This window comes from Lutjanus erythropterus, chromosome 12, assembly GCF_056507025.1.
Source record: "Lutjanus erythropterus isolate fLutEry1 chromosome 12, fLutEry1.hap2, whole genome shotgun sequence".
Taxonomy (NCBI): domain Eukaryota; kingdom Metazoa; phylum Chordata; class Actinopteri; order Lutjaniformes; family Lutjanidae; genus Lutjanus; species Lutjanus erythropterus.
The window spans coordinates 515233-527634 of NC_139328.1; positions in this window are offsets into that span (position 1 = coordinate 515233).

The window sequence follows — 12402 nt, forward strand, 5'->3', positions numbered from 1 at the left end:
TCGCTGGTTGATTCTTTTTTGGTGTTTTTCTACAGACGCTTTCATTACAAAAATAAAAGTCGCTGCATTACAGTCAAGTTACTTTTATGAAATAACTAATGACAAAATTAGAAATGTCAAACCTCAAATAAAGTTAAAAGAATGTTTAAGAATAACTCAGTGAACCTAAACACAAACTGATGATGAACTGAACCAAACTCCATTTAGAAAATTCACATTTTTACGAGAAAGACTTTAATTGAATGATTCCATTCCACTTTAATAACCAACACATTATTTCAGTAATAATAATAATAATAATAATAATATGTATGTGATCAGTAAATTCAGATTAAAATATAAATATTATAAATCCAGTATACAGTAACTCCTATTGTTGATGATAAATTTCTGACCAGAAGATTTTCTTTAAATCTTTGTTTGAAATCTTTGGATGCAGCTATATTTTCAATTTTATACAAAACGTATATTTTTATTGACAGTTTGGAGAAACAAGTTTTCCACCTGACCTCAGTGTTTTTATATTTTGTTGATTTTATGATTCTGAAGAGTCAAATGAATCATTTCCATCTCTGATCCATCAGTCCAGATATTTCTTTTTTCTTCTGATAGTCAGTTTATATTCCAGTAAAACCCCTCATGTAAATACTGATTATGATCAATATCGATACTTACTGGGTTCAATATTTAATCTGGTTCCACTTCCAAAGACGAGTCTGTTCTGGTTTCCAGTCTTCACACAACATGAAGCACCAGAACACAAACTGAACCAAACTACATTTAGAAAACAGTCATTTTTATGTTCGAGACTTTCTCCTGAATTATTAACGTTCTGTTGGATCAAATATATGATTGTGTATATTTTTATATGTATGTTACAGTGAGCAAACTGTTTAAAACAGTCTTTCCCAAACTCTGGCTCGCGACCCACAGGAGGGTCACAGGAGCTTTTCTTTTGGTCACCAAATAAATAAAAGATTATGGTTCAGCTTTGATAAAGTATTTAAAATCTTCTTGGACTGTGATCAACATTTTCTGACATGTTATGGACCAAACAACTGATAATGGATTAATCAAGAAAATAATCAACAGATTGATCGACTATCTATAGAGTATTTTTGATGGTTTGTCATTTTTTTAGGTTTGGGGAAAACTGATTTAAACAATGATGTAATAAATTAATTAATGATTTAAATAATATACATTCAACTGAAGTATTGATCGTGATCAATAAGATTGAGACAATTTTTCAGGTTTATAAAACGTTCTTTAAATCCAAACCAGTCGCTCGGGGTTTTATCCCTCTGAAAGATTTTGACAAAAATATCTATCTGTGATTATTCTGAGTGATATATTGTAATTATGATGTGATTTATGATATTAGAGATTGAAACATGTAGAATCTGAAGGACACAACGTCTCTGTCTCATTAATTTAAAAGTTTTTTGACACATTTTGTCTTTAATATTCAACCTTTGAAAACTGCAGAAATCCAGACTGTTATTTTGATAAAGTTTGGATGAATTGTGCAGCCGTGGTGTGTAACAGTTTGTTTTTAAAGTTATTACATGACATATTTCTTCTTCCTTTTACTCACTGGCTTCAACGTTTAATCTGGTTCCACTTCCAAAGACGATCTTTTGATATCCATCATTCACACAACATGAAGAACCAGAACACAAACTCAGAGTGTCGAACTGAACCAAACTTCATTTAGAAAAAACCTGATTCTAAATATCAGACTTCTGCTGAACTGCTCAGAAAAATAATAAGACACAAAATGGAACTTTTGTTTCCTACAGTTGAAATTTGTATTTACACTGGTGACTCTGAACAATTTACACACAAAAACTTCCTCAAATCTTTGTTTTTAGGTGGATGAAGCTGGTTTTTGTTTGTTTTTTAATCTATAATCATGGTTGTGTCTGTAGTCCAGAAAAATAAGTTTACTTTTTAAGATGCTTCATGTAAATATTGTCAATAATCCATGTCAGTACTTACTGGACTGAATATTTAATCTGGTTCCACTTCCAAAGAAGATCTTATTTCCTCCTCTATCATTCACACAACATGAAGAACCAGAACACAAACTGAACTGAGACAAACTGAACCAAACTACATTTAAAACATATTCGTTTTTATATTTGAGACTTTCTTTAAGTTAAAAAAAAGTCACTATTTAAATTAAATAACTGATTATTGATTTATATTGTGAGTAAAATGTAAATGTTGATATTTACATCAGAACACAAACTGAACTGACATGAACTTCATTTAGAAAAACACTGATTCTAAATATCAGACTTCTGCTGGACAGGTCAGAAAAACAAGACAAATTTTTAATGAAAAACAAACACATTTATAAACTACAAATAAAATATTTTTTGTATGTTGTAGAGAATCTGCATTTAAACTGGTGATTCTCTGTGAACAATTTACACACAAAAACCTCCTCAAATCTTTGTTTTTAGGTGGATGAAGCTGTTTTTTGTTTTTTTGTTTTTTTTGTTTCTTTGTTTTGTTTTTTTGGGGGGGTTTCTTTGTTTGTTTTTTAATCTATAATCACGGTTGTGTCTGTAGTCCAGAAAAATAAGTTTACTTTTTAAGATGCTTCATGTAAATATTGTCAATAATCCATGTCAGTACTTACTGGACTGAATATTTAATCTGGTTCCACTTCCAAAGAAGATCTTATTTCCTCCTCCAGTATTCACACAACATGAAGAACCAGAACACAAACTCAATGTCGAACTGAACCAAAGTCTATTTAGAAAATAGTCGTTTTTACGTTTGAGACTTTTTTCAAGTTAAAAAAGTCACTGTTTAAATTAAATAACTGATTATTGATTTATATTGTGAGTAAAATGTAAATGTTGATATTTACATCAGAACACAAACTGAACTGACATGAACTTCATTTAGAAAAACACTGATTCTACATTTGAGACGTCCACTGAACGATAAGATAACACACATTTAATGAAAAACAAAAGAAACTACAAACAAAATATTATTTTTTTGTATGTTGTAGAGAATCTGCATTTAAACTGGTGATTCTCTGTGAACAATTTACACAGAAAAACTTCCTCAAATCTTTGTTTTTAGGTGGATGAAGCTGGTTTTTGTTTGTTTTTTAATCTATAATCATGGTTGTGTCTGTAGTCCAGAAAAATAAGTTTACTTTTTGAGATGCTTCATATAAATATTGGCTAAGAATTGTACTTACTGGGTTCAATATTTAAACTGGTTCCACTTCCAAAGATCATCTTAGCTGCACCTCCAGTCTTCACACAACATGAAGAACCAGAACACAAACTGAACTGAGACAAACTGAACCAAACTACATTTAAAACATATTTGTTTTTATGTTTGAGACGTATGTCAAGTTAAAAGAGTCCCTGTTTTCATTAAATAACTGATTATTAATTTATATTGTGAGAAAAATGTAGCTGTTGATCTTTACATCAGAATACAAACTGAACCAAATGAACCAAATTTCATTTAGAAAAACAGGATTTTTACATTTGAGACGTCTGCTGAAACAAACAAGACGTAGTTTTAATAAATTAAATTCACATTAAACAGAAAGTGTAAACTTTGATAGTAGAGTTTTATAGTACTTATATTTATATTACTGACTGTTCTTTGACTTTAAATCTTTGTTTTTCAGTGAATGAAGTCGTATTTTTGGTGCCATCTTTGAACTAAAGTTGACATTCTGGACATACAAGGTTTTATTGCAGCAGAAGATTTTTAATTGAATTTATTGTTGAATAAATTATTTCCATCAGCTTCACTAAATCAGCCCAGAAAACTACAAGATTTGAAAAAATCTTTTTAAAAAATATCTGTTATTATCATGGTTGTGTCTGTCATCCAATAAAACAAGTTTGATTTTTAAAATGCTTCATATTAATATTGATTATGATTGGTACTTACTGGACTGAATATTTAATCTGGTTCCACTTCCAAAGATCATCTTAGTTACACCTCCATCATTCACACAACATGAAGCACCAGAACACAAACCGAACCAAACTACATTTAAAAAACAGTCATTTTTACGTTTAAGATTTCTGCTGGATGATTAAACACATATTATAAATTATAAATTATAAATTATAAATGAAGCATAAATCTTGACAGCAGAGAGTTTGATTTATTTGGAATTTATTTGGTTTTTCAAACATTTCTGCTGCTAAAATTTTTTCCTTCAGTCTGAAGAAGTTTTCATCCCAACAGTTTATTAAGTTCTTTTTTATTTTATGATTTTATGATCCTGAAGAGACGCTGCTCTGTTTTCTCTGTTTTGTTTTGTTTTTTGTTTAGTTTTGTTTTTTGTTGTTGGAAAGGTGCTTTTTTAATAAAGACACCTCATATCAGATATTTCTTATTGTCTCCTAAAAACTTGATCTAAATCTTTGTTAAAACTGTAAAAACTTGTTTCTTCATTGTTGGTGTTTTCTAAAGACAAAGTTATTCTGAATTAGTTTACATTTTGTGATGATTTATGTTTGATTTCATGTTTCCTTTTTTTTAATCTGATACTTTGGTTTTGTTTGTCAAACACTGTTCATTTTATTTTAAAGATGGATCATATAAATTATTATTATGATTTATTTCGACTTACTGGGTTCGATGGTTAAACTGGTTCCACTTCCAAAGATCAGCTTTCGATCTCCATCGTTCACACAACATGAAGCACCGCGACACAAACTGAACTGAGACAAACTGAACCAAACTACATTTAAAAAACTGGAAAAATTAGTTTCAGACTTCAATATTCAGATTTGTTTCATTCAAAAAGTTTGTTTCTCTCATATAATCATCATTTTTATATTTGAGAGTTTTTTTCCTAAAAGATTATGTTCTGATCACTTTAAGATTTTATTTGTTGATTCTTTTATTGAAATGTAAAATATTATAAATTAAATGTAAAGGTTGATGTTTGCTGCACAGTGGAGACACTGAGAAAACTATTTTAACAATTTGATGTCTTCTTACAAACACTGTAAAGTTTCTTCATACAAATAATGATTATGATCAATATCACTACTTACTGGGTTCAATATTTAATCTGGTTCCACTTCCAAAGATGAACTTTTGATTTCCACCGTACACACAGCATGAAGAACCACAACACAAACTTAACTGAGACAAACTGAACTACATTTAAAAAAAATCATCATTTTTATGTTTGATACTTTGGTGGAATTAAAAACTCTTAAAAATAATAGATTATTAGGAAAGATTATAAATAAAATGAAAATTTGTTAATTGTTGTTAATATTTACTGTACAACAGAAACATGTTGTAAAAATAAAATTTGGTTTTAAAGATGCCTTATATAAATATTGATTATGATCAATATCTTAATACTTACTGGGTTCAATATTTAAGTTGGTTCCACTTCCAAAGAAGATCTTATTTTGATTTCCAGCAGCGTTCACACAGCATGAAGAACCAGAACACAAACTGAACCAAACTACATTTAAAACATGAGAGTTTCTGTTGAGTTCAAAAGTCACAGGTTATAAATATAATATTGATGACTTGATGTTTCAGCTCAGTGATCCTTATTTTTTGATGTTTTCTAATTTTATCCATTAATCTGCTTTATTTACATCAAACACACTACAGTGAACATTTAAAGACGCTTCATATAAATAATGTTTATGATGTTATTATCACTACTTACTGGGTTCAATGGTTAAACTGGTTCCACTTCCAAAGATCATCTTTTGATTTGTTGTTGTCACACAACATGAAGCACCAGAACACAAACTGAACTGAGACAAACTGAACCAAACTACATTTAAAAAATCAGCATGTTTATATTGTGGGACTTTAAGTGATTACATCATACTCACAAATATTAAAAGATGAAAAGTCTGATTTACAGTTTGATGCTGATTTTCCAGAAGATAAATTTGTTATTCTTATGATTATTATGTGTTTGTTTGTTTTTGTTTTTTATCAGCAGTTTGTTTGGATCTGATTTCTGTTTAAAAACTGAGTTCTGATATTTTTGATGCCGTCTGCTGTTAAAAACACCAGATATAAATTATACTTATCATCTAAATCAGTACTTACTGGGTTCTACAGTTAATCTGGTTCCACCTCCAAAGATCATCTTTTGACCTCCAAGATTCACACAACATGAAGAACCAGAACACAAACTGAACTGAGACAAACTGAACCAAACTACATTTAAAAAATCATAATTTTTATGTTCTGTCCAGTTAAAAAGTCAATACTTTCATAACAAATAATTAATTATTAATATATGTTATAAATAAAATGTAACTGGTGATATTAACTGCACTATAGTTTATGATGATCAGTGGTATTGATTAACACATTGATGACTTGATTATTATGATCAAGACGATCTTTCAGTACTTTTTGTTATCATATTCTTTGTGTTCATTGGTTGATTTTTGGTGTTTTTTTTAACAGACTGTAGTTCAGTGACTGTTGGTGTTTTAATAGTTTGTAAGAAAACATTCAAGTTACTTTAAATGAGTAACTGTAATGATGAAAACATGGTTTTATTTGTGCTGTTTTATTTTATTTGTTTGTGTTAAAAAGGGTCTTTGAGTTAAATATTTTATTTTATTTCTGCTAAATGTTTGATGTCCACTACTTTCTTACTTTGGATTTGATTTTCTTCCTTTTTTTGTACTTGTATATTTTTAGATTCTTTTAACTTGTTTGAAATGAAATTTAATTTGTTCCAGTCACATAGAATTATTTCTGAATATTAACAGTTCAGTCACAACAACAGGAGATTAATTATATTAAAAATTACTGCACATTATTATTATTTACTGTCCGGTAGAAGCTGCTGTACTGAACCAAACTTCACTTCTGTCAGAAAACATCCACAAATGAAACAAATGTTCATCATAAATATATATTAACATCTTGTATATTTTAATATTTATTGTTAGTTAATACATTTATTGATTATGAAAAGACAGGTATTGATTATTGTGCTGATTGTATGAGGCTGAAGAGGTGAATAAATCATTTCCATCACTGTAGGCAGATTTTTTTTTTTTTTTAACTTTTAAAGCTTTTAAAGATGCTTCATATAAATATTGATTATGATCAATATCAGTACTCACTGAGTTCGATGGTTAAACTGGTTCCACTTCCAAAGATCATCTTGTTTCCAGTCTTCACACAACATGAAGCACCAGAACACAAACTGAACTGAGACCAACTGAACCAAACTACATTTAAAAATCATCATTTTTATGTTCTGTCCAGTTAAAAAGTCACTATGTTTTTTACAAATCATTAATTATTAATATTTATTATAAATAAAATGTAACTGCTGATATTAACTGCACTATGGTTTATGATGATCAATGATGTTGATTGACACATTGAAGATTTGATTCAATAATTTCTTTACATTCAAACTTTATTTAAATCGTTGTTTTCGCTGGTTGATTCTTTTTTGGTGTTTTTCTACAGACGCTTTCATTACAAAAATAAAAGTCGCTGCATTACAGTCAAGTTACTTTTATGAAATAACTAATGACAAAATTAGAAATGTCAAACCTCAAATAAAGTTAAAAGAATGTTTAAGAATAACTCAGTGAACCTAAACACAAACTGATGATGAACTGAACCAAACTCCATTTAGAAAATTCACATTTTTACGAGAAAGACTTTAATTGAATGATTCCATTCCACTTTAATAACCAACACATTATTTCAGTAATAATAATAATAATAATAATAATATGTATGTGATCAGTAAATTCAGATTAAAATATAAATATTATAAATCCAGTATACAGTAACTCCTATTGTTGATGATAAATTTCTGACCAGAAGATTTTCTTTAAATCTTTGTTTGAAATCTTTGGATGCAGCTATATTTTCAATTTTATACAAAACATATATTTTTATTGACAGTTTGGAGAAACAAGTTTTCCACCTGACCTCAGTGTTTTTATATTTTGTTGATTTTATGATTCTGAAGAGTCAAATGAATCATTTCCATCTCTGATCCATCAGTCCAGATATTTCTTTTTTCTTCTGATACTCAGTTTATATTCCAGTAAAACCCCTCATGTAAATACTGATTATGATCAATATCGATACTTACTGGGTTCAATATTTAATCTGGTTCCACTTCCAAAGATCATTTTAGTTGCACCTCCACCAGTCTTCACACAACATGAAGCACCAGAACACAAACTGATCAGAGACAAACTGAACCAAACTCCATTTAGAAAACAGTCGTTTTTATGTTTGAGACTTTCTCCTGATGACAGTCCTGTTGTTTATATATTCTAATTATTTACATATAACAAATAAAAGGCATATAAGTAATATATGGTGCAGTAGAGACAGTGAATGAACTGTTAAATAAATGATGCATTTCACAAATACATTGATACTTTGATTAATACATGATCAGTTGATGTATTGATTGTGACTCATATGAGATCTCAGTTTATTAAACTCTTTTTCAATCCAAAATGAAAATCCTGTGTTTTATCTGGTGTTGTGTGTTTAACACAAGTAAAGTTTCTTTTTAAAGATATGACAAATTAGAAATGCTTATTTTATAAATCACTACTTACTGGGTTCAATGGTTAAACTGGTTCCACTTCCAAAGATGAACTTATATCCAGTGTTCACACAACATGAAGCACCGTGACACAAACTGAACCAAACTACATTTAAAAAACGCTCATTTTTACGTTTAAGATTTCTGCTGGATGATTAAACGCATATTATACATTATAAATTATAAATTATAAATGAAGCATAAATCTTGACAGCAGATAGTTTGATTTATTTGGAATTTATTTGGTTTTTCAAACATTTCTGCTGATTAAATTTTTTCCTTCAGTCTGAAGAAGTTTTCATCTCAACAGTTTATTAAGTTCTTTTTTATTTTATGATTTTATGATCCTGAAGAGACGCTGCTCTGTTTTCTCTGTTTTGTTTTGTTTTGTTTTTTGTTGTTGGAAAGGTGCTTTTTAATAAAGACACCTCATATCAGATATTTCTTATTGTCTCCTAAAAACTTGATCTAAATCTTTGTTAAAACTGGATGTTTCTTCATTGTTGGTGTTTTTTTTCTAAAGACTGAGACAAAGTTATTCTGAATTATTTTACATTTTGAGATGATTTATGTTTGATTCCATGTTTCCTTTTTTTTTTTAATCTGATACTTTGGTTTTGTTTGTCAAACACTGTTCATTTTATTTTAAAGATGCATCATATAAATTATTATTATTGTGATTTATTTCGACTTACTGGGTTTGATGGTTAAACTGGTTCCACTTCCAAAGATGAACTTATATCCATCATTCACACAACATGAAGAACCGCGACACAAACTGAACTGAGACAAACTGAACCAAACTACATTTAAAAAATCCTCATTTTTATACTTATACTTGATACTTTGGTGGAATTAAAAACTCTTAAAAATAATAGATTATTAGGAAATATTATAAATAAAATGAAAATTTGTTAATTGTTGTTAATATTCACTGTACAACAGAAACATGTTGTAAAAATAAAATTTGGTTTTAAAGATGCCTTGTATAAATATTGATTATGATTAATATCTTAATACTTACTGGGTTCAATATTTAATCTGGTTCCACTCCCAAAGAATGAGAATATTTACATTTATACTTTATTTAACATTTGAATTTGAATTGATCAGTGGAGATTCTGAGGTGTTTAAATGTTGATAATATGAATCAATATGTTGATTATTCTGATTAAATCTCTCAGCTGATGTCTTTATTATAATTTTAATTATCAGGATTAAATTATTCTTTCAGACATTTTGTTTCATAAAAACATTTTAAATCTGTAAATAACTTTATAACTGAATCAGCAGAATCCTGATAAAACAAAAAACATTTTGTACCTAAACTGAATAATTCTAATTCTCTGAGTCTCATATTAACACTGGTTATGTTTGTTTTTTAAAGATGAACTTTATTAATAATGTTTATGTACTTACTGGGTTCAATGGTTAAACTGGTTCCAGTTCCAAAGAAGATCTTCCCAGCAGAATTCACACAACATGAAGAACCAGAACACAAACTGAACCAAACTACATTTTAAAAAAAACATCATTTCTACATCAGAGTTTGTTGAGTTCAATAAGTCACTATTTTCTTTAAGAAAGGTGTATTAATAATAAAGATCATTGATCAAATGTAGTTGATGATATTTATTGTCCAGTAAAGATACTGAACAAACTGATTTAGTGTTACGATTATTGATGACTTGATCAGAAACTCATAAAGAATTGTCCAAACTTTGTTTCAGTTTGATGATTGTGAAGTTTTTGATGTTTTTATTTCATTTTACTTACTGTTCTGGTTTTGTATTTAAAGATACTTCATATAAATGATTGATTATGATCAATATCAGTACTCACTGGGTTCAATGGTTAAACTGGTTCCACTTCCAAAGAAGAGTTTATATTGATTTCCACCAGTGTTCACACAACATGAAGAACCAGAACACAAACTGAACTGAACTACATTTAAAAAATCATCATTTTTACGTCCTGTCCAGTTAAAAAGTCTGAATTTTTAAAACAAATAATGAATTATTAATAAATATAATAAATAAAATGCTGCTCTATAGAGAAACTGAACAAACTGATTTATGTTGATTGGTAGATTGATGAACTGATTATTATGATTATTATGATCCATAAAAACTTGATTTTATCTTCACTTTTCTGTTGTTTTTCCTCCTCGGTTCCTGATAATTATTAATGTGTTGTCAATTCTGATCAATGTGTTCATTATGATGTTTGTTTTATTATTATTTTGTAAGGTGTGTTTGTCTTCTGGATCGTTTGTTGTTGTTGTTTTAATTATTATTTTTCTACAGTGTTTACACTCTGCAGCTCCTTGTAACTGTGGTGTTAAAAAGTTATTTTATAAATAAAGTTTACTGACTTTAATTCTTAAAAACATCTTTAAATCTTTGATCCTGATCAAACAAACACAGAAGTCGACATTTTGGAGTTTTATTCATTTTGATTTTGTCCTGATTTGATGAGTCTCATATTAACACTGTTTATGATTAATATCTTAATACTCACTGGGTTCAATGGTTAAACTGGTTCCACGTCCAAAGAAGATCTTATATTGACTGGTCGCAGACACACAACATGAAGAACCAGAACACAAACTAAAAGAGTCGATTATTTTAAATATTATCAATAAAATTATATAAATGGTGATATTTAGTGTATAATAGAGACACTGAACAAACTGTTGTGAAACACAATGAAGTTTGATTTTAAAGACGTCTCAAACAAATAATATTTATGATCAATATCAGTACTTACTGGGTTCAATGGTTAAACTGGTTCCACTTCCAAAGAAGATCTTAGTTCCTCCAGTGTTCACACAGCATGAAGAACCAGAACACAAACTGAACCAAACTACATTTAACAAAATCATCATTTTTGTTTCTCACTATTTTCATTACAAATAATTAATTATTAGGATATGATATAAATAAAATGTAACTGGTGATATTAACTGCACTATGGTTTATGATGATCAATGATATTGATTAACACATTGATGATTTAATTCAATAATTTCTTTACATTCAAACTTTATTTAAATCTTTGTTTTTGCTGTTTTTCTACAGACGGTTTTATTTTATTACAATAAAAGCCAAAAACAAAACATTAAATAAATGTTAAAGGTTGATTTATGTTGTTTTGTTTATTTTATTTTAATGTGTGTATTATTGTTATTTATGTATTTTAGGTCATTTTTACATTAGTGACTTCAGGTTACTGTTCTTAGTGAAAAACACGATCATATTATAAATTTTTATTATAAATAATATGTTGGTTTTACTCAACAAACTGTTTCACTTCCTTTCAGTAATGTCTTAATGACTATTTGTCATTTTGATAATAAAAACGTGTTTGATTATTATTAAAAACAATATGAAGAAATAAAAACCTATGACACAACAGTCACATGAATAAAATATTTTTTTGATTAAAAACAAAAGTTTCCTGTTTTATAAAATGAACATTTTAATATTTCTACATATCGATGATTCTGATGTCAGCAGATTTTTATTCTGCTTTTATTCTCTTTTAAAATGCTGCAGATAAAAATATATTACTCACTGGGTTCAATCTTTAATCTGGTTCCACGTCCAAAGATGGTTCTACTCGCAGAACCAACATTCACACAACATGAAGCAGCAGAACACAAACTGAACCAAACTTCATTTAGAAAATCAGCTCCTGAAAAATGATCTTTGTTCATAAATATTCAGATTTAATTATGAGGTTTGTGAACTATTTCTGCAATAAAGCCTCAGATTATCAAATTAATTATCATTACCTGTTACTCAGCT